At 35.8% G+C, this 27969-nt stretch overlaps 1 protein-coding gene and 1 non-coding gene across 2 annotated transcripts in view; both read left to right on the top strand.

Annotated features, from left to right (window-relative positions):
• The window catches only part of PCDH15 (protocadherin related 15), a 1792715-nt gene that overhangs the window by 446461 nt on the left and 1318285 nt on the right, over window positions 1-27969 (top strand). The window lies entirely within an intron of this gene.
• Window positions 1015-1154, top strand: LOC129637162 (small nucleolar RNA SNORA7). Its single transcript, XR_008707370.1, has one exon. It is a non-coding gene; the product is annotated as a small nucleolar RNA SNORA7 (small nucleolar RNA).

Here is a 27969-nt window from a genome sequence, read left to right on the forward strand (position 1 = left end):
AGCTTGTGTCAGTGTTCTGGTAGATGGAGCTGGATTTCTTCTCTCTGGAGTGCAATGAAGTGTCCAGTAATGAGTTATGAGATGTCAGTGGGTTTGGAGTGTCTTTGGGCAGCCTGTATATTGAAGCTCAGGGCTCTGTTCCTGTGTTGCTGGAGAATTTGCGTGGTATGTCTTGCTCTGGAACTTGTTGGCCCTTGGGTGGTGCTTGGTTTAAGTTTAGGTATGGAGGCATTTGATGAGCTCCTGTTGATTAATGTTCCCTGGAGTCAGGAGTTCTCTGGTATTCTCAGGATTTGGACTTAAGCCTCCTGCTTCTGGTTTTCAGTCTTATTTTTACATACGCCTCAAGACTTCTCCATCTATACAGCACCGTTGATAAAACATATAGGTTAAATATGAAAAGCTTCTCCACAGTGAGGGACACCCAGAGAGGTTCACAGAGTTACATGGAGAAGAGAAGAGGGAGGAGGGAGATAGAGGTGACCAGGATGAGATGAGGTGGAATCAAAAGAGGAGAGAGCAAGCTAGCCAGTAATCACTTCCTTATGTGTGCTCCTCAGTCTGGACCACTTAGAGATGTTCATGGAGTTATACAGAGAAGAGAAGAGGGAGGAAGGAGACAAAGTTGGCCAGGAGGATAAAGGGGGGAATCAAAAGGAGAGAGACAGATCCAGCCGGTAATCAGTTCCCTAAGTGTTCTCCACCACACGGAAGACACAAAGAGATTCACATAGTTGGGTAGAGAAGAGAAGGGGGAGGGAGGAGCTAGAGGCGACCTGGTGGAGAAAAAGGAGAGTCCAAAGCGGGTGAGAGTGGTCAAGCCAGTAATCTCACACCCAAGTAAAATTGGGTACTGAAGATTGGGTTCTCAAAGGTACAAAATTGATAACAAATACCAAAAAGCAAAGATTAAAAATCTAGAGTAGAGGTTGGATTTTCAAAAATTCAATATTAAAGAAAAAAAAGTCACAAAAATTATAAAAAATATATATATATATGAAGTTTGCTTTAAATAATCTCCCAGGATCGCATCTGGAGAATGGCTTGTATTCTGCCAGCTTCGGAGTCGGGAGGGAAAGCAAGCCTGGCAGAGGTATCCATTCCATTCCCAGTTTGCTCAGTATCTGGTGATTGGAAGACACTCTGCAACAAGAGAAGAGAAAAAAATAAATAAATAAATAAAAATAAAAATAGGGTTTCATTTTTTTTTTTGCAAAGTAATAATAGGTTATAAAAATGAAAATTAAAGAAGTAATAGAGGACTTAAAAATGAAAAAAAATTTTAAAATTAAAGAATGATAGTAAAAATAGTAAAAATATATCTAGGACTTCCTCTGGTGTTTTTGTGGACAGTGTAGTGTCAGTTCATTTTCAGATAGTTCCTTGATCTGGCTTATATTTCTCAAGATCAATAGGCCTCTTCCTATGTAGTCGGTACTAACTACAGGGTTTTAATCTATTGCACCTGTCACTTCTAAGGAGTTTCCCTCTGTTTTAGCTTCTGTTTGCTGGTCTCTTCAGTGTCTAATTTCTGCCCTGACGCAAGGGGGCAGTGGTGGACACTTTTTAAGGCTCACTTTTTCAGTCGTGCTATGGGAAGGGAGGGACGCTGCAAACAAATAACACTGGCATGTGCTCGCAGTGTCTCAGCCACACTGGGTTTGCCTTTGCTCATGGCACGTGTACTTTCCCTGCCTACACTGCTAGGCTCTAGGTTGCTCTGCCAGGAACTGTCTGAGGCCAGCCCTGGGTTGTATGCACTTCCCAGGTCTAAGCCACTCAGGTTTAGGTACTTGGGTACTCCTTAAAGGTGCAGACTTTGTTGGGCCTGAGTTTTGTGCACATCCCAGGTCTGAGCAGCTCAGGTGACCAGGTGTTTGGTGAGCGTGGTCGCTGTGACTTATTGCCACCCCTGTCCCTGCCCATTAGTTTTCTGGGTGTACAACTGGCACACCTTCTCAGGCAGATGTTGACCATCCAGAATCCCAAGAAGTCTTGGTTAGCAACAAAGCCTGCTTGCAGTTTGGTAGATAATGCCGCTCTGGGGCTGTGATTGCCCCCTTCCATCTCTGGCTGCCCTTGCCTGCCTGTCACTGGAAGGGGATGGGCCGGCTTGCAGCCGGCTAGCTTGGCTCAGTCTTTTGTTCTGTGATTGGGCCTGACGGTGTCTTAGGTTAGCGTTTTTGCGTGGTAGCTATCCCACTGTCTATTTTGCTATCCCAAGTTAATTCCCTCAGACTGCCTTCTGAGCATTCAGGCCCAGTCCTTACTCTAAGCAATGCAGCCTGCGCCTCCCTGCCCAGCCTCCCGCTTGCTAGTGGCGGATGCAGGTGTCTGCACTGCTTCTCCGCAGGGGGAGTTACCCTTGGGCACGGAATCTGTGGGTTTAAATTATTTATTTATTTTTCCTCCCAGTTATGTTGCCCTCTGTGGTTCCAAGGCTCGCAACAGACTCAGCAATGAGAGTATTTCCTGGTGTTTGGAAACTTCTCTCTTTTTTAAGACTCCCTTCCAGGGATGGAGCTCCATTCCTACCTCTTTTTGGCTCTCTATTTATCTTTTATGTTTTTCCTACCTCCTTTTGAAGACAATGGGCTGCTTTTCTGGGTGCCTGATGTCCTCTGCCAGCATTCAGAAGTTGTTTTGTGGAGTTTATTCAGCGTTCAAATGTTCTTTTGATGAATCTGTGGGGGAGAAAGTGGTCTCCCTGTCCTATTCCTCCACCATCTTAGGACCGCCCCCCCCCCCTTTTGTGATTTATAGTGACAAAAATTCGCTCTACAATGAAGAACTTTATAAAATGTTATGATATACAAAATTCTATTAAATACAACATAAATTAAAACTAACATTAAAAGAATATAAAAGCAACTAAGAAACTTCATATTAGTAAATTAACTATATAAGAATAAATATATGTATATCATTTTATTGAAGGAAGGCATCACAACCCACTTCAGTATTCTTGACTGGAGAAACCCTTGGAGAGAAGAGCCTGATGGGCTATGGTCCATAGGGCCGCAAAGAGTTGGACATGACTGAAGTGACTTAACATGCACATGTACCATTTTATATTATATACTTAAAATGGAAATAGTATTTAATATTAACAAGTCAAACTTACGTAGTATAAATAACTGCATAAGTAGCTCTAAGACAAATGTTAGGTCTACTCCAAAGATAGTGAGGATACATTTATTAAGTTAAAATCATTTGGTATGGCTTAGTCAATGGAATAAAGTGTGAATACTAACAGAATAGAAAAATTATAAAATTATATAAACACTTCACTGCTATAGAACTTTTTTTTTTTTTACAGACGAAACTTTGGGAATCAAACTTTATAAACAAGAGCTCAATTTTAGTATCCATATGTTTTAAAATTTCTAAGATAGTGGTAAATACACCAATTCACAAACCCATTGTTTTATGTTAGGTTTGGTAGCAAAGTCAGACTTTGCTGTAGACTATTCTTCTCTTGTGTCACTGTAAAGGAGTGATATTTATTAAATACCAATGATGACTCTGACTGGATAAAGGATGACCTATAAGCACAACTGTCTTCCCAGTATTAGTCACCGATTAAAACCTTAAGAAAACTGAACAAAAGTAATTAGCAAAATACTCAAATCTCTCAGGCTAAAGAGACTTTCAATTCTTAGGAAAAAGATACATAATACACCAATGATAGAAGGTAGTTTCTCTTTTATGAGTTGCCATGTCCCACCTCCCTTACCACAGATCTTGACTTCCTACTGCTTTCACAAAAGGGAAGAAACTTAAAAGCTGTGGATCCAAGAGTATGACAATAACTGAATGAAAAACACCATATCTGTGAATAAACACACCACTCAATGTCTACATTTCCTAAAATATATACATAATACCTAAAAGAAACTTACCAACTTGTTTGAAAAATGAAGAAAAGTTGCTTCAAGAACTCTAAAACCTATGACTAAGAAGTGACTAAAATTCTTTTGCATGAAAGTTTTTCATTTGAAACTATATATTGAATTAAACCATAAAATCAATCCTAATAAGATAAAAACTTTTTATGGAGTATAGTATCTGTTTATCATTGTATTTTATATGTAAATGCTCCTAAATACTTATCAGGCATGTAATAAATTTGTGGGAAATTGTATTGAATCTTAATTTTTTGCTGTTGTAAGTCATTAAGGACAGAAAACATTGCTCAAAGAGTTGTAAATTGAGGAATATGAATTTTACCTGGTAAGTCATTGCAGAATATTTAAGTAAAATGATTAATTATCTTTGTTATTTGGTTTACATTTCATTTTGGATTTGTTTCTGAAGTGATTTGTGTATATCTACTGCAATGAATAACTGAATGAAATTGATAATGACAAAGGTAATAATAATCATCTGTTTCTTTTAGCACTCAAGTTTATTTTCCTTCTCCTGCTTCCCATTTTAATAGTAGGAAAAGAAACTTTTCTTATGGAAAAAGTTGTTCACAGTAAGCAAACCAATATTATTGATAGTGCAAACCTGATTCTGTTAAGCTTCATTAATATTACCAGGGAATATAAGTAGGATGTATTCTATTTTGTATATATTGTAATGGAGATACATCATTCAAAAGTTGATGCCTTTTGTGATTGAAACATATTGAATTAAATGATGAATACATTGTAGTAATAATTCAACAAGTGATGAGGTATACTACAATTAAAATTCTTTATTGTTTTCTTATGATTATATCCATTTAGTTCAAAAATTTTGTAACTCTATGTTAGTATCAGCTGCTTATGACAGACAATCCAATTTCTCTGATCAGCACTGTTTCCCTAAATGTCTACAGATCTCCATAACAAACATTTTTCACTTGTGTGTGTTTTGGACAATCATGAATTTAAAATATGAGGAATGAGGAATACATACATAGATTTGTATAATGAATGGCCATTTATGTCTGGCTTTCTGTATAAAGAAGGCAGCATACAATAGCTGTTAAGAATTCTTGAAGTTGAATCTTGTTCCTGCCACTTAACGGCATGTGGCATCCCGCAAATTACATAAACTCTGTATCTCAATTTCATCATCTGGAAATGAGGATTATAAGATCTTCCTGAGATTTGTGTGAAGGTTAAATTCATTATATGAGCTGTTCTTAATACAGTTGCTGTTTAGTCCCTTAGCTCTGTCTGACTTTTGCAGCCCCATGGACTGTAGCCCACCAGGCCCCTCTGTCCATGGGATTTCCCAGGCATGATTACTGGAATGGGTTGCCATTTCCTTTTTCAGGGGATATTCCTGACCCAGTGATCTAACACACATCTTCACGTCTCCTTAATTGCAGGCTGGTTCTTTACTGCTGAGACACCAGGGAAGCCCAGTGGACCTTATATATGTGTTTGTTAAATAATACATAGACGTGGTATCAGTGTAACCTATATATAAAAATCATGTAATGATTTTTTATTGCTTTCCAGTTCCTCCTCTTTGTAAAATCCTTTGTCATGAATCACTAGACAATGCCTCTATTATTTTCTTGGCACCTCTCTTTTCCTCTTTAATCATCTTGCTCTGCTTCTGATAGTGATGTTGAATACTCATATCATATCTAGGATGTTGCAAGTTCACATATTATGAGAAACTCTGTTTCTCGTAAATAATGAAGGTCAGTTTTAAAAGTATAGAATTTCTGTATCAACTTTAAGTTCAAGAAAAACTATTTTCTATTCAATATAGTATATAGCAGAAGAATTTTGGATGTGACTCTTCCACATCCTGCTATACTTCATATCTTCTTTGAGACTACTCATCTTTTCTGCAAAGTGGAATCTTAAATGTGCTCTAGATTTTGTATTATGGAAAGAAATAGGATGTAGAATTCAGATTTGCTTTTTAAGATATATCAGACATTAGAATAACTTCTTAAAGCATAGCATGTTTTCTGAAAGTTAAATGAATTCTCACAACTACCTCTTTACAGGAAGTTAGTAATAGGGTTTCTACAGAACCCTGAGAAGACTCAGGTTTACTAACCCCAATTATGAAATTGTATCGTTAATGATTGTTAAAGACATTGGTGTTATATGTGAGGAATGTGTTTATTTATATGTAGGTAAGGCTATTTTTATTTTTTGACTGTGTAATCTCTTTTGGATTTAATATTAATGCAAGGAAAAATTATGCTACACTGGTTACACACATTCCCTTTTCAGTATCTGTGCTTTACCAGAAATGATATGCAATGGGAAATTTTATTTACCTGAATTCTGATGAGTCATATTAAAACATAAAGCTTTAGAAATGGGGAAAGGTATAATGACATAAAATTATTTTCATGTTTTAGTATCAAATTATTACCTAGTATACTAAGCTGAAACCTTGATTTTGACTTGTCTCATGCACTGACAATGACCCCTAGTGGTGAGATAGGCTGTCCATTAGGCATTGATTGCGCTTGCTCCTCAGTTTTTAGTTTGTTCGTTTTTTTTGTTTTTGTTTTTGTTTTTTTTTTTTAATACGGAATTGATTCATTATTAGAAGAGTAATAAGAAAATTAGGTAATTAAATGATAAAATGAAACAAGAATTTTAAGAATTAAATTTGTTTTTGCTGCTTATTGCTGCTGCTAAGTCGCTTCAGTCGTGTCCGACTCCGTGCGACCCCATAGACGGCAGCCCACCAGGCTCCCCCGTCCCTGACATTCTCCAGGCAATAATACTGGAGTGGGTTGCCATTTCCTTCTCCAATTTGCTGCTTATTATCTCTTAAGAAATATGTAGTAAAAGTAATTAACAAAATTCCTGAGTGAGTAAATCAGTCTGTGAGTCAATACAAAAAGTAGCATAAAAATTTCTTATAATTTCTTCTTTCGTATAAGTAGGGAAATTAAAAAATTCAGCACTTGAAGCTGTCATTTAAAATGAAGTTATGTTTGCTTTAGTAATTGTACCCTTTGCAATTTTTTTTAACTCTCAAAAAATATGCATCACTGAATGCTTAATCTACTTAAGTCATTACCCATAAGGATTAATTTACTTTAGATCTCTATGGCATTAGCATTTTTTTAAAGTGCATTGTAAGACTTTCTGTATGGGAGCACTATAGGAAATTGTATCAGATGTTATTAACAAACTATATAGAATGGAAAACTAAGGAATTTGTTTTTCCTTTCTGCTCCTCACTTTAATGACATCTTAGAATGTCTCCTTAGAATTACAACATAAGATCTGTCAGTATTCAATGCAATTAACAATATTCATGTATATAAAATATAAGATCATTAGTTATTTTTATCCACCTAAAATATGATCAAGGGTTAATATGTTTTATTACAATATCCTGTCCTGCTGTGACTCTTTTTGAGGAAATATTTTAATACTATTTTACTCTTTAAAAGTAGCCACTGCAAGTGGCTATTTTCAAAAGTTTTGAGTTCATAGTAGAAAAAATTTAATACTATACATTGTAAAGAAAATATCATCTATGTTTATCTCAGGAATTATTCCATGGAGAGCAGCTGTGTAATGCTAGTAGGTATTTCCACTATAAAAGAGTATATTAGCCAAAAAAGAGAGAAAGATTTAAAAATGATTGAAAAGGCTTCTTTATTATAGATGCCTTACAGGGGGACATGGCAACCCACTCCAGTATTCTCGCCGGGAAAATCCCATGGACAGAGGAGTCTGGTGTGCTACAGTCCAGAACACTGCAAAGAGCCGGACATGACTGAAGCTGACTGAGCACACACTGTACCTTAATGTCTAACTATCTGAGAAAGGGTTATAGATGTAGTGTTTTCCAAAGTAATCTAATGCAGAATTTTGCATGCAGTACATAGTTAAAATAATGTAGAAAATACTGACCTCTGTGTTTCTTCAGATTCTTTGACTGTTTCATTCTCTGTGATTTCCACATTGTGTTTTTGTTGATTTGTTGCTGTTCAGTTGCTCAGTCATGTCCGGCTCTTTGCAACCCCATGGACTGCAGCACACCAGGCTTCCCTGTTGTTCACCAGCTCCTGGTGAACTCATGAACTCTTGCTCAGACTCATATCCATTGAATCAGTGATGCCATCTAACCATCTTATCTTCTGTTGTCCCCTTCTTCTCCTGCCTTCAATCTTTCTCAGCATCGGGGTCTTTTCCAATAAGTCAGTTCTTTGCATCAGGTGGCCAAACTAGAGCTTCAGCTTTAGCTTCAGCATCAATCCTTCCAATGAATATTCAGGAATGATTTCCTTTAGGATTGATTGGTTTGCTCTCCTTTCAGTCCAAGGGACTCTCAAGAGACTTCTCCAACACCACGGTTCAAAAGCATCAATTCTGCGGTCCTCAGCCTTCTTTATGGTACAACTCTCATATGCATACATGACTACAGAAAAGCCATAGCTTTGATAATTTGGAACTTTGTTGGCAAAGTAATGTCTCTGCTTTTTCAATATACTGTCTGTGTGAAGTCAAAGACCTGTTTGTAGTAATGGATTAAGGAAGGACTCCCACCTCAAGTACATAAAAATGAGAGCGTCTCTCCTTGAAGGTGAATAGTTCTCAACTCCTACAGTTTATAGAAGGACATTTATATCACTTTAATGTGCCCCTTTAAGCTGTTACCTACAGTCACAACAAGTTCACTCTTGTGTTTAGAGATTCAGCTCCAGGGCAAAATCTGAAGGACACTGTGATCCTGGCCCTCTAGGACATAAGATATCATTCTTTTCTGTTAAGTGGCAACCAAAATCTATGACTTTATTATTACAGGAATTTACCCTTAACCTCTATTTTCTTTGAAAATGAATGTTGCCCTTCTTTTTATTTATTTTTTTAAATGGGTACCCAGATTACAACAACTGATAAAAGATTTTAAAAGCTGATGCTTTTCTATGGCAACTAATGAAAGATTTATCATTCCTATAGCATTTACTTTTTGTAGTAGAAATATTTTTCAAATGAATTAAGCCAAAATAATTATTCAGAATATTATAGACTTCAGTGTTATTTATGTAATCTGCTTGCAGAAATGATTAGTTATTTTTCTAAAATAAACTACTGATTTTTTAATGCCTTTAATAGCAATATACCCTTATGATTTTACCCTCTAATAAGTTAATGCCCTACATTAGCAAATATAGGATTTACTCACCGTCCACCATTGAAACCCACTCCAGTATTCTTGGAGTATATCCTGGAGTATATCCTGGAATTCTCCAGGAGAATTCCCTCAACAGAGAAACCTGGAGGGCTACAATCCATGGGGTCGCAAAAAGTATGACATGACTGAGCAAATAACACTTTTTATTAAAAGTTTGGGTAGTTACTTCGACTTGTGCTGTGAAAAAAGAAATATTTTGTGTTACATTTGGATAATCCACTGTAATAACATTAAATTACTGAAAAAATATACTTTCAGGGAACTGATCTCTTTTAAAGGCATGGGACATTCTTTGTTGATGAGCTAATAGCTTCACCATTATAAACCAGAGCTTAGCTTGTAGTTCTGTTCTGCAGACTCTGCACTAAAATTACTGTGTTTTCCAAAGGTTTTGTTTGAATATTCTTTCCTTGTTTTTTCACAGAAACCTAGTGAGAATAGTAGACTCCCAATTGTTTCCAATTTGGTGTTGTATATAATTATATAGTATATACAATTATGATTATGATTGTATATATTATATGTAATACATAATATATATGATTAATACACTTATATATAATTGTATAATATATAATCATTAATTTTATCATAATCATATATGATATACCATTAATATAATTATATATAGGAGTATAATTATAATTATGTTCAATATAAATATACTATGTACTTGGAGAAGGAAATGGCAACCCACTCCAGTACTCTTGCCTGGAAAATTCCATGGATGGAGGATCTTGGTAGATAGGCTACAGTCCATGAGGTCACAACGAGTTGGACACAACTGAGCGACTTCACTTTCTTTCTTTCTGTAGTTCATTTTGGAGAAGGAAATTGCAACCCACGCCAGTGTTCTTGCCTGGAGAATCCCATGGATGGAGGGGCCTGGTGGGCTACAGTCTATGGGGTTGCAAAGAGTTGGACACCACTAAGCAACTAACACATAATATATACTATATATAGCTATATTATATAATATATAATATATTCCAATTATATTTAAGGGATAGGGTTTGTTTATTTTATTCAAAATCCTCAATCCTGTGAAAATACAAAAAAAAATATATATTCTAGAGCCATAGAGTTATTTTCACATTTCAGATTGTAGCTGTATGTTTCACTTTGTTTTTAATTGAAACTTTTGCTAGACATTTGGAAAAAAATCAATGTGGTAACATTACTTCAGGTGAATATGAAGAAACTGTATTGTTCTCCTTCTGTTTTGTTTTTATTTATTAGGATAATTAATGTCATTTAACTTACTGTTAATATTAAAAAATGACAAGAGTTGACTTTAAGTCTCATTGGGTTGTACCTGTTTCTCATTCATGAATTATTTTTAATTAGGTTCAACTTTTATTTAATTGATTCTAGCTGAAAAATAATGTACTCTAACACTTGAACATTCAAATTTTATAAAATGAAGAGAGGCTTTGGTCTTTGAAGAACTCAACTAGAATTAAACTAAAAAAAGACTTGAGAATTAACATTTCAGTTATATAACCTTATCCAATGTCCTTAACCTCTTTACATTTGTTTTCCTAGGACAAATATCTACTCAGGGTAAAATAATCTTTTTAACTGAAGAATTATCAATTCCCCTAAACATATTTTTCAACACAAGCTTAATAAATTAAGATTTGCATATATATTCAAAAATACATGTTTTATATATTTAAATGTATAAAATTCAAACTGAAATGAATATTAACAAGTTGACTTCTAAATAGAAAGTCATTCCCTTTGAGATATTGGACAGAAAAACCATTAGAGTTCTTTTGGTCTATATATTATACATTTATGTGTGTATTCTTTAAGTTGTGTGTGTTTATATATTAAACACTATAGACTCATGTAACAAACATATAGTGGATATATAAACATACACACATGAATATATCTATATATAAATTCCAATTTTACATTACTCCTATTTCATTGGTATCTTCTTCTTGAGTATCTCATTATCTACACAAAATCATTTCAAAATGTATGCTTCTGTAGCAGTTTTATTAATTTGTGCCTAAGCATTTATTTGTGTAATGATAATGAAATGTATCACTACAGTGAGCTGAAAGAGCTCACATACATTTGTATATGTAGATACATGTACATCTTTTATTTCCTAAATTTAATCTCATTAACTCATGTACTTTATCAGATTTTTAAAATTAGACATGACAAGTGGAATTAATCCTGAGTTTCTTCATTTTTCCTTTAACTATAAAGTATTTCTGGACTGATGGACTATATGCTGATTTCCAGGGCTTCAGATATCCTGTTGTGGTCTGCTTACACATGAGTTCAGTCATCAGTATCTTCTAGTTGGGCCATTGCAGGATTGAAAATTTACTCTTTCTTTTCTCTTTGAGAGCCATTACCACCTGCTTTCATCTCCCTGATATCTACTTACCATAACTGACTCTAACTGTTCTCTGCATTAGTTAAGCTCACTATAATTCACACAAGCCTACATGCAGCAGATTAAAAATGTCATTCCTTTTCTAAAACACTTTCCAATTAGTAGTGTTCATACTCTGCATAAACAGTTCCTCTTTATCTCTCTCTTCCATTGTATCTCACTAAAAATAACCCCTGACAACTTGATATATCTCAGACTAACTCATCTAACCAGTCTGCCAAGAATCTGACATTTTTACCTTCTGTTTCTTTATTTATGCATATATATGTTCTTTCCCTCACATTAACTTCAAGGCATAGATCAGCTAATTCCCTTCAGAAAATCTGATTAACTGTCTTAACCTATTGTTCAGGATGTTAAACCAGTGTATACTTTCATATGTATAAAAAGTATTAATATTTTACTATTTTATAAATGAAGATACTACAGCTAAAGGAGAACAATAAAGATATTTATCCAAAGTCTCATGCACACTATCTAAAATAATTTGCATTCTCCTGATTAGTATATTTTAATGGAATTAGCACTCACAGAATTTACTCACATATATTGCATGGGACCCCAAACAATATTTCTATCACTTGTTTTTGGTTGGTTGTTGTTGTTCAGTCACTCAGTTGTGTCTGACTCTACAACCCTATGGACTGCAGCACACCAGGCTTTCCTGTCCTTGACTATCTCCTGGAATTTGCTCAAAGTCATGTCCATTGAGTCATTGATGCCATCCAACCATCTCATCTTCTGTTGCTCCCTTCTCCTCTTGCCTTCAATCTTTCCCAGCATCAAAATCTTTTCTAAAGGGTTGGCTCTTTGCATCATGTTGCCACAGTATTGGAGCTTCAACTTTAGCATCAGTTCTTCCAATGAATATTCAGGGTTGATTTCCTTTAGAATTGACTTGTTTGATCTCCTTGCTGTCCAAAGGACTCAAGAGTCTTCTCTAGCGCCACAGTTCAAAAGCATTAGTTCTTCAGAACTCAGCCATTTTTATGGTCCAACTCTCATATCCATAAGACTACTGGGAAAACCATAGTGTGTTACTGATCCTGTTTCAGTGCCAATTGCCTGACTATATCTCATTGTGTGTACTGTTCACTGAACCCAAGGTAGGCAAGGCACTGGCTAAGAGGCTGGAAGAAGACGAGGAGTTGTAGGAACTGCCAACACATTTATTCTCTCCTGGCTGGCACAGCAGCCATAGCATAACCTCTCTCCTGGCTGATACAGCTGCTATAGCAGCAGCCATAATATAGCCATAGCATAGCCTCATATAACATAACCATGATGCTGCTCCAATGGAGCCTCAGTGTAGCAGCAGCAAGGGCTTTCATGGTGAAACTCATACATGCATAACCCACAAAGTAGGCCGTGGTCAAGTGAGTGCTTTGTGATGCACACATGCAGTGCTGTAAATGATCTCAGACACTAAACAACCTTGCAAAGTCAGTATTTACAGAACACGGAGCAAGAGGGCATGAGAGTATGGAGCGAGAGAGCCTGACCAGTGCCATCTTGTTAATTTCCTCACACATAGCTTTGGCCAAATGGACTTTTTCCACAAACAATTTCTCTGCTTTTTAAGATGCTGCCCATGTTTGTTATAGTTTTTCTTCCAATGAGCAAGCATCATTTAACTTCATGGCTTCAGTCATCATCCACTGATTTTTGATTTTTCCAAAATCATCCAATGATTTTGGAGCCCAAGAAAATTAAGTCTGCCACTGCTTCCATTTTTTCCCCACCTATTTGCCATGAATGGTGGGCAAATAGGTGATGGGACCAGATGCCATGATCTTAGTTTTTTGAATGTTGAGCTTTGAACCAGGTTTTACATTCTCCTCTTTCACCTTCATCAAGAGGCTTCTTAATTCCTCTTCACTTTCTGCCATTAGGGTTGTGTCTCTGCATATCTGAGTTTATTGATATTTCTCCTGGAAATCTTGATTCCAGCTTGTGTTTCATCTAGCCTGGCATTTCACATGATGTACTCTGCATATAAGTTAAATAAGCAGGGTGACCTGCATATAGGTTACACAGGAGGAAGGTATGATAGTCTAGTATTCCCATCTCTTGAAGAATTTTCCACAGTCTGTGGTGATCCACACAGTCAAAGCCTTTAGAGTAGTCAATGAGGCAGAAGTAGATGTTTTTCTGGAATTCCCTTGCATTTTCTATGATCTAGCAGATTGGCAATTTGATCTCTGGCTCCTCTGCCTTTTCTAAATCCAGCTTGTACATCTGGAAGTTATTGGTTCACATATTGCTGAAGCCTACCTTGAAGGATTTTGAGCATTACCTTGCTTTTGGTCGGTAAAACCTTTAATTTACTAAATGATTTAAAACTACTTAAAACAGTGCAAAGAGCATCTTTTTTTTTTTTTTTTTTTTTTTTAATGAACCATTTGAGAAGATATCATACAATGTTCCTTCACTCTAGAATAATTCAGAGGATATTTTTATAAACAATGTGTTCTTATACATAACTACCAAAATATCCACTAAAGCAGGAAATGAATACTGATACACTGCAACCATGTAAACATCAGACTTTATTTATACAACCTCTGATGTTTATTTTTCTAATTAAATTGTGACCTAGTCTTGCATTCACTAAGGATATTTTAGAGAAGGCCCTCTCTGTCTTCACAGAATCTCTTCTGAGTCTAGCACTTTCGGTTGGCCTTAAAACAATTATTTCTTTGTGTTTTTTCTCAGGGGTCTTTTACTTGGCAACAGCTTTTGAGGTCTCACTGATCCATCACACAGTGGATTTAGGGCTTGTATTGATTCTCTCAGTGGCTAATATGCCCATAGGCAGAGGTGCAGTTAAATAATTATATCAAAATATACAAGCTTAGGGGTAAAATGGAGAAGGGAACCTAAATTATTGGATGATGCCACCTTTGACTATGGTCGGGTTTTTCTGTAAGATGTTACAGATAACCCAAACAAATCTTTTGCCCAACCCAATATATGTTTAGTACTTCTGAGTTTTGGTACTTGTTATTAATTGTCCCCAGATGGGGCTTTTCCTCATATGCTAAGGCAATGGGAAATGTGCAGTTTAACATGTTATTCACTCATTTACATGCACACATATACATCCTCCTTTATTCTAGAGAGATTATACCTTCTTATCCACTATCTACAAGATACTTAAAATATTTATCACAGAGAAAATGTCATAAAATTTAAAATAAACTAATAAATAATTAAGAAACACAAACTCATGAAATCTATAAAAGTTAAATGAAATTTAGTTTTAAGGAAAAATGAAAAATCAAAAAATGAATACCAACATTTATAAAATGAAAGAGAGAACATTGCATAAGAAATTATGCACTGTGCTCTCTCTAGTCAGAAGAACATGCTTAATTTTAAAAGAAAAACAGAATGTATCCTACATGCATATAAAGAACTTAGAAAATAATAAAATCCAAAGAGAATAGAGAAAAGTTTGGTTAAAAAAAGAGAGAGAAATCCATTATGTAATTAAAAATAAAGAAAGCAGAAGTGAATAATCCAAGAAATGATGATTCAGTTAAAATTTAAAATCAAATGTCAGACCTCTAGTCTGATCAAAGAAAGATATATTTAAAGACACTGTTAAGGAGAACATTTCTTAAAAATAACCTTCATGCCGATTCATAATAAAATGGTGATTTTGTGATAAGTAAATTGCATATAAGTAAAACTTAAAAGCTTTGCTGTCAAATGTAGATGAAAACTGATATATCATGACAAATACTGTTTTTGAATAAGATTCATATGTGATTTTTAGGAGTGATCTTCCCTCCTGCAAAAAAAAAGTATCAATAATATTTAATTATTAAATAAAAAGTAATAGAAATTGAATAACAATTATAACAAAAATGTTTTAAACTTTAATTTGGTCAAGTTATTGTTAATCAATCTGAAATAATATATGCTTGAGAGTAATCTAGAGAATTTAAGGATTAAGAATAAGGGGAAAGGGCTGAAAAAGCCATGGATGGAGGAGCCTGGTAGGCTGCAGTCCATGGGGCCGCTAAGAGTCGGACAGGACTGAATGACTTCACTTTCACTGTTCACTTTCATGCATTGGAGGAGGAAATGGCAACCCACTCCAGTGTTCTTGCCTAGAGAATCCCAGGGACGGCGGGGCCTGGTGGGCTGCCATCTATGGGGTCGCACAGAGTCGAACACGACTGAAGCGACTTAGCAGCAGCAGCGGCAGCATAAAGAAACTAATCCAAATGTCCTAATTGAGCTTCAATTATTTTGTTAAAAGCAGGCCAAGAATTTTCTATTTTTGTTATTTACTATTTTTGTGATCCCTATAAGAACCAGGAACTCTTCTAGTTGCTAGACACAGAGGCATAGGTAAGAAACAAAGGCCCTGCTCTCTTGGGGTTTAAAGGACAGTGGTGAAACAGCTAATAACAAATGAACAGATATAACAAGTAATCTTTTGAAAAAAGAAAAACCATAAAGATACATATTAGAGAATGTAATTGGAAAGCACTAGGGTCACCTTAGCATTGAGTATCAACACGGCCTTTGTAAGAAAGTGATATTGGAGCTAAAATATGAATGATTTGATGTCAGCCTTACGAAGATTTGGGGAAAAAATGGGCATTATGCTCTCTGGTCAGAGGCAAAGGGAAAATAATCTTGACATATTTGAGGGACAATTCAGGCCAATGTGGCTTGAGGTTAATGAAAGTAGAGTTGGATGGTAGGAGAGGTGTTCAGAATGGTAGGGAATTTTAGGAGTAGATAGGGAAAATTTGAATTTATTTAAATACAGCAAGAAACCAGAAATCAGGGGTATGACATAATCTGACTTACATCTTAAAATTATTTTTCTTTTTTGATTGCTGTCTCCTAATTGTATCTATAGGGGTACCCAGCTTTTGAGTTGCCTATGGGCAGCTGCTAAATATTAGGCTGCTAAATATTTTCACTTTTTATCGAGATATTTTGCCATCATGCAGGGAAAAGACTGATGACAGAGGAAAATACATCTTGAGATATTTTTAAAATTTCTGTTTATTGTGAGAATGATTTGGGAGCCGTTAAAAAGTCATCCAAAAATAAGCAATGTGCTTGTGATATCTCAAATGAGAATAATTTAGCACCTTTGTTATTTTTTGCTCACAGTTAAAATGTCTTTGTTTTTATTTGTTTCACAGATATAAATTGGTAGTATAAAATTTATCATAAAGCTTTGTTAATGAATAGAATCAGAAGTAAATAAAAACTCATAACTGTATTGTGCTCGATTTGCTTTTGACATCCCAGGTCTTTCAGATCATAGTATGTTTTGGAGAAAAGTATGCTCTTAACAGCTTTAAGTTGTATTTTAATATTACGAGGTATCTATTCAGTGGGAAAGGCTCTATTTTAGGAAATAAACATTGAAGAACTAAGTACAAATTAACCAAATTATACTGAACTTAATTTTTTTCCCTTTATTGTATGGTGAGGTTTATATGATTCAGCTGTGTGTGTGTACACACAGAGGTGATTCTCAATGCGCTTGTGTATGCTTGCAAACTTGATATTTGAAACAGACAATGCGTTTGTCTACAGAACAGTAGGTAGTTTTGTAACTCTCAAAAGAAAGATTATCCCATTAAGTCCTTTTGAAAAATAAATACAATCATCTAAAGTTTCATTTTTTTAATAACCCCTAGGTGACTACTCATGTTTCATGTCTTTGAAAGAGTCAGAAAGGATCTTTGATGGAGTCTTTCCTTTCAAACATTGTTCTGTAATACACATGTGCTTGTATGCTGAGTAGCTTTAGCCATGTGCAACTCTGTGACTCCATGGTCTGTACCCTACCAGGCTCCTCTAACCATAGGATTTTCCCAGGCGAAAATAGTGGAGAAGATTGTTGTTTTGTTCTCTTATATATGTTTATGGTACCCTACTATATTCTTAGTGTTTTCTCAAAATGCACCTCTGCTTGCATCATACAATTTTAGAAACTAGGTAAGAGAGGAACTAGCACATGCTGTGGTCACCATGTTGCATTCCTTAAATCTGGATTTCATCACCTAAAATATGTGAAGCTTAAAATATTTAAATATTAAAACATCCTAACTTGTTTCTAGCAAAACATAAATTATTCAAATCAACAACTTTTGTGTGTGAAAAATGCCTACTTTTGTCAGTTCTTTATCTTCTAATACCTCTGAAGTCCCAGAAACATGACTTTTTTATTTGAGTGACAGTTTATGAAGTATGTGAGAATGTAGAAATAATTTGTACAGCTTTATGGGAAACTTGACTTGTAATGTTATAAAATTAAATAAACAAGTTGTTTTGAACACTTTTTATGTGATTTATAATGTCTATATACATCTGTTGTTTCTACTTTTCAGTAAACCTGCCAGTTAATTTTTGAAATACAAGAAATATGCCCTCTTGAAGAGAAACATACACACCCATTTACATTTTACAGAAAAAGAGTAATCCTTTCTATCTTAATCATTAGATGCTTTGCAACTAGTACAAGAGAAACACTGGCACAATAAAATTCTATTGAGTAGAGTTCTCAGTGTTGTTTTGAAATTATATTCTTACTACCAACATGACATGTTCAAATATATTGCATGAGTTGAAATATGAAAGGAAGGGCTGGAAGAATTAGGAATGTTCATACTGTGGTATCACTTACAATAATCAGTTTACTGACTAGGAGAAAGGACTGTATTCATAACACACCTAGATCTCTTGAGTTGTATTAAGTATTCTTCAGAAAAGTATTAGGATTGCATATTGCTATAACTTCTTACTTAATAAAGAAATATATATACCAATATAGTAAATCATAAGTGGACTACATGGACTTTGTTGTCACATAGGCTAGTTTGAATTGGTGATTTTTTCATGTGCTCTTGGGCAATTTAAATAAATACTTTGAGCCTTAGGTATTATAAAACTAATATGCAGCTCATAATTTTGAGGTTCATGATAGTGGGTTTCAGTGGGTTGTTTTGGAGATCACAGAGATTAGGCACATAAATATATTGCTACTTTGTCCACAAATATTGGCTACTATTGTTTTATTACACATATCAAAATAATATTTAGGTAACAGTTGGTTCTTTTACAGCATTATCTCTTTTTTTTTTTTTTTTTTTTTTTTTTTTTTTCGGTGAACAAGGCCTGCACTTTATTTTCCAAAGTAGTTTTTATACCTTAAGTTGTGCATAGGGGATAATGGGGGAAGGGGTAGAGTCAGCAGTAAGCCAGGCTTTCTTCCTGAAAACTTATCATATGCAAAAGTTTAGGTGAATTACATCATCTTCTGGCCAAGAAGCCTGTTAACATTTTATGATCCTTTCTTCAGAAAACTTATTTTTCTCTAAAGGTGATTATTCTAAAGTCAGGCGCCAACCTCCAAAAGCATTAGATAAAGTCGCATTCCTATAGGGCAAAGGTGTGGTGGGCTATAACAAGATAAGAATTAACTCAAGGGTCCAAGGTTACAAACATTAAAGCTACTACTTACATTCCTATACACCAGTTATATTAATCAATACACTCCCAGGGACACAGTAGGTAAGGGATATGGAAACTTAGCAGCAAACATTGGCCCAAAAGTGAAAAACCCTTCACCAATACAATTTCTAATCAATCTTTTACCTGCTCAAAGGAATCTGTATTTAGACAGTTTAGAACATCTCATGCCTCTCACAGTTGGGAGGCTCTGAACAATCACATGTTCAGGAAGAACCTGTTCAGGCAGGCTAGAGGACTTCCAAAGGAGTTTGTAGGTTGAAACACTCTTGTCACACCCAGGAACTTTATTAACTGGAGCTGTAAGTTAACTCTTTTTCAGAGAGAGGTGGTGGGGGACAGCCCCCCATAAAGTCAGAGGTGTAGGTGAGAGCACAAGGCAGTAAAGTAGGCAGACTCTGGTTTTAGGCGTAGATGCTCGAGAATTTCCAGGGGGACTCCTGAGGCTTGATCCCGCCTTTGCATATGCCGAGCCTCCTTCCTCATGACCTTTGCCATGGGCAGAGTTCCTCAGAACTCTCTGAAAGATTTAAGTAATCAAGCCGAGTCTAAAAAAAAACAAGCATTCAGGTTTTATCTCATAATAAGTTTCTATTACACTTGGCTTTTGAACAGTATATTGCTGGAGTCCAGCTGCAGCAGCCAGGGATTCAACCTGAAGAGATGGATAGTGTCGGCGATGATGATGTAGCCTCTGGCTCATAGTATGGAACTACATCTTGATGTAGCCTCTGACCCAAAGTACGGGACTACATGTTTATTTCAAGCTTCAGGTTCTCTTTTATACTTTGACAAAAGCACTAGGTCAGAGGTTTTTAGTTTCCTCCACCCAGATTTACTGTACTTAACTTGTAATTACATTGTAACTCATGCTACATCAGTTTATTTCTTATCTTTCTAAATCCTGTTTGCCCCTAGCATCTTAAGATCATTATCTCCTAAAAAGGTTTCTAGCTATTCTTAATTAATCCTAAACCCTAAACTCAGCAAACTTCTTTTGCCATAAACATTCCCCCCACAAACAGGTCTCAGATAATAATCCTTCCCATGGCCTCAAGCTGCAGCCTACCACACTGTCTAGACCACGGCCAATGCTGTCATCCGTGTCACGAACACCACATCCTCGTCTGGGAGAACTTTGGAGATACTAGTTCCTCCACATCTTCCTCTTGCTTGCCACTAAGCTGCTGACAACTGTTTCTCTGTCATGTGGCTCACCTTTGAGTCAAAGCCGGGGTCCTAGGGACCCAAAGCTGCATTGTTGTCTCTTGGCCATGAGTCCAAGGAGTCTGAGTGGCCCCTCTGAGTAAAGAGACCACCCACCCAGCTCATCATATGAGACTGAAGCATCCTTGAGATACTTTTCTGGGGAGAAATGCATTTTCTCTTTTCCAAGAAGGTTCTATTGAATTTCATAAACCTAGGAAGACACAATTCAGGCTATTACCTATCAGTGGAATCAATTTATTGGTGGCTGAATTAGGTGAAGCCATAAGGATGTGCTTACTATATACTTAATAATGGAGGAACTGGCTAGATTCAGTAGAAAAACTATGAATATTGCCATTAAACAGACCATCTATCTTTAACTTTTAATGACTAAGTGTAGCTGTACACAGAGACTTTTAAAAAGAGAAGGGAGAGTCCCTTGCTAAAGACAGGTAAAGCAGATGCAATGGCTTCTAACATCTGAGTGAATAAACATAGTATATATCAGAGTGATATACTGTCGGGAGCCGTGTTAGGCATTACTGACAAAATGGAGGCACGGACCCAACCCCCTCTCCTCATCTCGCAGGCACGGCCCTGGGATGAAGGAGTTAGGCTTTGTGTTTCTGACTTGTTCCTTCCTTTCTTTGGTTGAGATGACTGGAAAGAATGTTAAGGTGCTTATTGTTTTTGAGAGAAACATGAGAAAGCACAAAGCCTTTTGCAGTTGCGCCCAGAAAATAACCTGTTCAAGGATCTTTACAAAGAATGCTCCAGGATGAGCACGTAGGCTGCAGCTTGAGCATTATCTCTTTGATCTTTAAATATAAACCTGAACGATACTTTGTTTTGCACTTCAGTTTACCAGCATGGATATATATTGTCCTTGGTTGTGTAGGTAATCAGCAGCCCTTAATAAGACTGGGCCTTCAGGTCTCAAATCCAAAAGCTTTAGAACATTGCAAGCCAAGTCAGTATAGGAAAACTGCTTTTTAAGTAATGAAATAAATAAATACTTGCTCGTACCTTGAATAGAGTAATATTCATAGATGCCAGTACTTATGTTACCTCTCCTTATACAGATCGATTGGGAATATTTAATGCTGTAATGGTTGAGAAAATTGAAAAGGAAATTTCCAAAAATTTGATATCTCTAGTAATCAGATGAAACTATTAATGCTCCACTTTATGGGTATTCTATTATTTTTATTATTACATTAAACTCTGTGGTGATACAATGTGTAATAGAGCTAAAGACTGGAAATATGGAATACATGAATACATTGTTCTAATTTACCTAATTCTTTTTCACTTTATTGTATGCTACTAAACTCAGAAAACATTTGCTTTATAGAATGAAATTTGAGCAATAGCTTCATGATTATTATTATTGCTCTCTTCTTTTATCTTCTTTTATTGTAGGTATCATTTCAAACTGCAAAGTTACTTAAATTCATATGCAATATTACTATTATAATTGTATCAACAAAAATTAAATATCATTTATTAAGTGCTTACAGTATATCCAAAAACATTTAGCAGACGTGTACATGTGAATAGCTAAGTGTTTCATATATTAATACATTCTTATATCCTCTGTATAGCCCTTTTAAATATAGAGTGGTGTCATTTATTATTAAAAATACAAGAAAGAATTTGAGACCTAAGCAAATTATCTAGTAGTTCCAAGGCTCTCACACAGCTGCTCAGAGACATAACCTAGCCTTAAACCCTCTATGTAACTTTGAATATATAGATTTTTAATGATTCATCTCTTATATATGTGACCCCCTTCCTTTTTCATATCCTGTGTCTCATTTAGCAGAGTTGGTGCTGAGTAGGCAACTGTAGTTGATTAAAATTCAAATAATAGTGTACTATGATTCATTCTTTTGTCTGATGATAATTTAGCACCCACTATAATTTATGCATAGAATGAGTTTCGTGGCAGATAAAAATGAAACTACAAATACTGTTTTTGAGAAACTTTTAGTATTAAAGCAAAAATAAAATATATACAATAAGAGTGTCAATATAAAATTTATAGTGGTAAATTTCTTTACTATATGGGTGAATAGGAAGATATCCAAAGTACTGTGGCCTCTTTATACCAGTGTGCTCGCATCGCCTCCAGCCACACTTTTCAGAAGTCCCTGCACATAACTCTTAAGAGGCTTTTAACTTTGGGGAAATCCAGTGTTGTCTTTATGCCTGTATTCCAGTGACCCTTTGTCAGCAGTAGCCACAGAAAGCAATAATTTTCTGTGGCTCTAGCACATGGTTTCAAAGGGCAAGATTTAACTACCTTTTGGAAGCTCCACTACTCTGTGGATTTATGTGATTTATGTTCCCTAGCTCAAAAGTTCTCATAGGCTGTTCTAGGAGTCAAACATTTATCACAAAATTAATCTTGCATATAACTAGAGGAAAAAGCATGAACTTGTGTAAGACTGAGGATTTTGTGAGGTTAAATCCATCCAATATGGGGCTTGAAAGTGAAAGTGTTAGTCAATCGGTCATGTCCAACTCTTTGCGACCCCATGGACTGTAGCCCACCAGGCTCCTCTGTCCATGAGATTCTCCAGGGAAGAATACTGGAGTGGGTTTCCATTCCCTTCTCCAGGGGATCTTCCTGACCAAGGATCAAACCCAGGTCTCCTGCATTGAAGGTAGATTCTTTACAGTCTGAGCCACCAGGAAAGCTGAATATGGTACTCTTTATGCTTCCCGAAATGAATACAGGTTCCCATGAATGACCTTTCTAGAACATACTTATGAGAGCAATACAATGTAGGAGATAAGCTCTTCATTTTCACATTTGTGTGATAATACCATGTGATAAAATTAATAACCATGTGATAAAATGAGTATTTATTTCAAATATATATAACTAAACAACAGAGAAGGAAATGGCAACCCACTCCAGTATTCTTGCCTGGAGAATCCCAGGGACAGAGGAGCCTAATGGGCTGCCGTCTATGGGGTCTCACAGAGTCGGACACAACTGAAGCGACTTAGCAGCAAACAACAAGGAGATATACAAAATATATATAATCTGTGAATGTGTACTATTTGAGCTTTGTTTGTGTGTGTGCATGTATAAGTTGGAATATATAGCATATATTGGAATAAAAAGAGTGATATGTGGATGGTCAAAGCTTAAAATAGACTATAAAGAATATAACAGGATAAAAGAAAATTATTGTTAAAGAGTAAAATTATACCCACAGGCATTTGAATAGATATAAAAATATATATGTTTTAGATACAGATATCCATATCTGTATATATAGATATATAGTTTTCTGGCATAACTCTGAATGCTTTTTATAAATATTAATATGTTTGAGTAAAATATTGAAATGTCTAGAACACAAATTTAAAAGATTATTATTATAAAGGAAATATAATATTCAAGTAAATAAATCATCTAAAACTCAATATTATATTTAAAATTTAAAGTTCAAGAATATTTAAGTAATGAGATACAGAAATGTATAAATGTTAAAAAATGAAAGATCATTTAAAAATGGAATGAAAATAAGAATAAAGTAGGATTAAAATAAGATAAGGGAAGATATATATATATATATATATATATATATATATATATATATAACCAGTGGATACAATTTTAGTTCTTTTGGCTTGAGTATCTCCATTAGGAGCACTGGAAAATAAGAGGATAATAAATGTAAGTTAGCCTGGGGAGGAAGGACAAGGCTTTAACTTCATGACTGGAGGAAAAGGGAGTGGAGAAGAAAGGGAATCTAGCCCTTGGGAAGATGGGAATAGTTAGCAAGACAAAGAACTTCAGGCCTGAGAACCTGTCTACCTTCCTCTTGATATTCTAGCCTTCATTTTCCCACAGATGCTCTTCAGGTCAGCTGTCAGGAACTGTGGAAGAAAATCAGGGCTCACCTTGTCTATTGGGTAAAATCAAATTGCTAACAAATAAAGGAAAAATGGTTCAGCTTATTTAATGACTTGAAAAATGCAAATAAAAATAATGACAAAATTCAGATCTAACCCCAAGTAGTAGTATTTTAAGTACAAAAATACCGGTGTTTGGTGGTTATTTGACGGTATTGTTTATTTATTTATATGGTTCTTATCAATTTCATGGCATACACAATACAGAAATAATGGAAAGGGAATTGCAATATCTAAAGAAAGTAAATGGTTCATGGGTTAGAGACTAAATGGTAAATTAGAACAGGTATGATCTGGGACCTTGATTGGAACCAGAACTCTCCACAATGTAGGACTTTATCTAAAGATAACACAGGGAAGAGAAAACATAAAATCTGTTTATCTTTTGTTCATCTTTATCAGATCCTTTTTTTTTATTTGTCTGTTTGTTTTTTCATTTGCTTGACAATTTATTAATTGAGCCTTACTGAACAACTGTGTGGCTTTCCTGATGGCTCAGACAGTAAAGAATCCACCCACAATGTAGGAGTCCTGGGTTCGATCCCTGAGTTGGGAAGATTCCTGGAGGAGAGCGTGGCAACCCACTCCAGTATTCTTGCTGGGAGAATCCCCATGGACAGAGCAGCTGGGCAGGCTACAGTCCATAGGGATGCAAAGAGTTGGGCACGACTGAGAGACTAAGCACAGTGATCAAGTAGTGTGGTGAAAACAAGGAATCAAGTGGTAGTAACATGTTCTTATATAGTCATGATCATTTCACATAGTGATGAAAACAAAAACATAAAGCAGAATCTTTCTGGATTGTACAGTGAAGGGAAAATTACATTATAAAGTCAGGAAAATTTTCTATGAGGGTCACTTACTTAAACTGCTAAATGATGATTAGGAGTCAATCATGGGAATTTAGAGGGGGGTGGAGATTTTACTGCATTGCATAGAAAAGTGTACAGGCTTAGAAGCTGGTTTGAGGAATGGAAAGGCCTGTTTGATTGAATTATAGTGATTAGAAGGGAATATAATAAACTAGGAGGAGAACAGTATGAGATCAATCAAACAGAAAGGGATTGATACCAATAGGAAAACCTATAACTTAGAAATGGTTTATAACTTAGAATTGTCTATAGTGTCATTATTGAAAGAAAAATATACTTACTAGTCAACCTCCTTTCATGCAAGCATATGACTGACTATACAGTGTATTCTTCCAAAATGTATGCTAAAGATAAGTGGATAACTATATAAAAGGTCTCATGTACTTCTGTTTCCAAACAGCAGAGGTCGGTCTTGTGTAAGTCCTCTCTGTGGTCCAGTGACCAGGCCTTCTACTGACTTCCTCCTCCTACATATATCTCCTTGAACTGTGCTAGTGCTCATGAGTCACCTGAAGTTTTATTTCTTTTTCCTCTCTCTGCTTGTTGTGTTTGATTTTCTCCACTTTTCTCTAAAGATTAGGAGAAACACATACACACACACACACCCTCAGTCAAATCAAAAAAGAACTTCTGAATAGAAACAGTGATTCTTCCTTTTACTTGAAATTGTTGAACACCTTTATCATAATATTTAACCTGTACTGAACACCAACTGTTTGTGGAGCACTATGCATGTGTTTTCTTGTTTAGCCCCCATCAAACAGTGAGGTGCTTATACCATTCTCACCTGTACTGTTCATGTAAAGAAACTGAGGCCAAGACAGTCATGTCCAACTCTATGCGACCCCATAGACTGGTCTAAGCAGCCCACCAGGCTCTGCCATCCCTGGGGCTCTCCAGGCAAGAACACTGGAGGGGGTTGCCATTTCCTTCTCCAAAGAGTAGATGAAAGCTTGTCAGTTGATCAAACACTTAATAAAAGAACCAAGATCTAAATGCAAATACACTGTAATAAATGTGAGAACTCAGTACTTTTAGTATTTATGACACAGTTTCTATCAGTACACATGCATATGATCATAGCATTTCTCTTCCTTAATAAAGACATTTCTGTCTCTCACCTTATGTTAATGTTCAAGTGAAATGCTTTCCACAAATACTTTGAACCCGTGATTTCTCCTGTCAGAGGGCTTATTTGAATCCTGCTCATGTACTGTCTTAATGTAACTCTACTTCTGTCAGTGCTGGGTTAGTGTGCTTTTACCCAAGAGGAACTGAAAATGAAATGCTATGAAATTGATACTCGCACACCTTCTAGACCTTCCAAGGCTGGCTTTGTACTAAGATATCTATCAGATGAACTTCTATGGTAGTATCCAATTAGGCTGGAAGTCAAGTGTGAGCTCTTGAATAAAAAATTATGTTGAAAAGATTTTTCTTTTTGTCTGTTAGGTTATATAGATCAGAAAGGTTTGGGATTTGTCACCCATTTAAAATAGGATTATTATTGTTCTTTCATGAGTGCTGTTTGAAAGCTCAGTTATCACCATGTACTGATAGAGATGAGCGAGTTTCCTTGTAACCTCTAACTAACTTGATAGTTTACATTTAAAGTATGTCAGAATTTATATATAGCCCTATCCCTAAAATATTCAACTTAAATCTTTGCTATTTATAAATTTCATTTTTTGTCGGTTGAGACTAGTCCAGGATCAAATGCTGTTTCTATTAAGGCAAATGCTCTCATAGTTACTCACATTAAAAGAATTGTACTCTTTTCTGGGAGAAGGCAATGGCACCCCACTCCAGTATTCTTGCCTGGAAAATCCCATGGGCGGAGGAGCCTGGTAGGCTGCAGTCCATGGGCTCGCGAAGAGCCAGACAGGACTGAGCTACTTCACTTTCACTTTTCACTTTCATGCATTGGAGAAGGAAATGGCAACCCTCTCCAGTGTTCTTGCCTGGAGAATCCCAAGGACGGGGAAGCCTGGGGGGCTGCCGTCTTTGGGGTCGCACAGAGTTGGACACGACTGAAGCGACTTAGCAGCAGCAGTAGCACTCTTTTCTGAAGTTTCTGAAGTCACTATAATTAAACAGGCTTAATGTTATTTGTGATGAACCGCTAAGGATTTTATCTTGGAAACATCGTTTTGTCAATGTATTCTGTAAACTCAGATCATTATTTTGATAAAGTCACTACTTGCTTTTACAGTGACTTGTTTTCTCTTTTTTTTTCAGTGTTTTTTTTTTTTTTCCTTATTCTACAAATATCCTCACATTCGCTTTTCTCTTTGACCCTCTCTATCAATATAAATCTCTGAAGCAAACTGACTGAGGCAATAGGCTATTTCCTTAAGGCTAAAAAGATAATAGTAAACCAAATGAGCACTAGAACCCAAGTATGCTGATTGTATGTTCATAGCTTAAATCCTTCTAATTGTTAAGGAAATGATCATACCCAAGCTTAAACAGTAAATAATGTCTACAGGAAAAGCCTGGAGCTTTGTAGGCTTTTTGACTTCGGGCAAATCATTTCACATTTCTATGGCACTTACTTTCTCCTCTCTTAGAAGAAGCAGTTGGGAGTCAGAGATCGTTACAGTTTCTGTATGCTCTAAGGGGCTTTCCAGGAGGCACTACTGGTTTAAAAAAAAAAAAAAAAGCAAAACAAAAACCCACCTGCCAATGCAGAAGAGAGGTGGGTTTGATCCCTGGGTCTGGAAGATCCCCTGGAGGAGGAAATGGCAACCCACTCTAGTATTCTTGCATGGGAAATTCCACAGACAAAGGAGTCTGTCAGGCTACAATCCATGGGCTCACACAGAATGAGACATAACTAAATTGACTTAGCACAAATGTTCTAAAATTCTATCCTTTTATTTCCAGTTAAAGTCA

Source organism: Bubalus kerabau, chromosome 22 (genome assembly GCF_029407905.1).
Source record: "Bubalus kerabau isolate K-KA32 ecotype Philippines breed swamp buffalo chromosome 22, PCC_UOA_SB_1v2, whole genome shotgun sequence".
Taxonomy (NCBI): Eukaryota; Metazoa; Chordata; class Mammalia; order Artiodactyla; family Bovidae; genus Bubalus; species Bubalus kerabau.